Genomic DNA, 561 nt, shown 5'->3' with positions numbered 1-561 from the left:
CACTTTCATCTCAACAACTCTTCCCCTTAATCTCCTTCTTTTTCATTCCTTCTTTCATTCACTTCATTCTCCTCACTCCTCATTATTTCCTTCCTCATCCCTCCACCACCGCCCACCTCTTTCATCTCCTTCCTTTCTTTCCTTCTTTCTTTTTTCTTTCTTCTTCCTTTCCATTCTGATTTTCTCTCCTCCTCCACAGACATACACACACACACGCACATACATATACAAGCATACATACACATATAGAACCACACGCGTACATAAATGCATTACACACACACACACACAAACACTCTAGCTTACACTCTTACACACACTCATGCTCTTCAAGCTCTCTTTTTCTCTCTCTTTCTTTCTTCCTTTCTTTCTTCCATCTTTCTTTTCTCTCTTTCTCTCTTTCTTTCTTTATTTATTTCTTTCTTCCTTTCCTTCTTCCTTTCTTTCTTTCTTTCTTCCATCTTTCCTTTCTCTCTTTCTCTATCTCTTTCTTTCTTTCTCTCTCTCTTTCTTTCTTTCTTTCTTTCTTTCTTTCTTCCTTTCTTTCTTCCATCTTTCCTT

This window comes from Octopus bimaculoides, chromosome 23 (genome assembly GCF_001194135.2).
Source record: "Octopus bimaculoides isolate UCB-OBI-ISO-001 chromosome 23, ASM119413v2, whole genome shotgun sequence".
NCBI lineage: Eukaryota > Metazoa > Mollusca > Cephalopoda > Octopoda > Octopodidae > Octopus > Octopus bimaculoides.
This window is presented reverse-complemented; position numbering follows the sequence as displayed.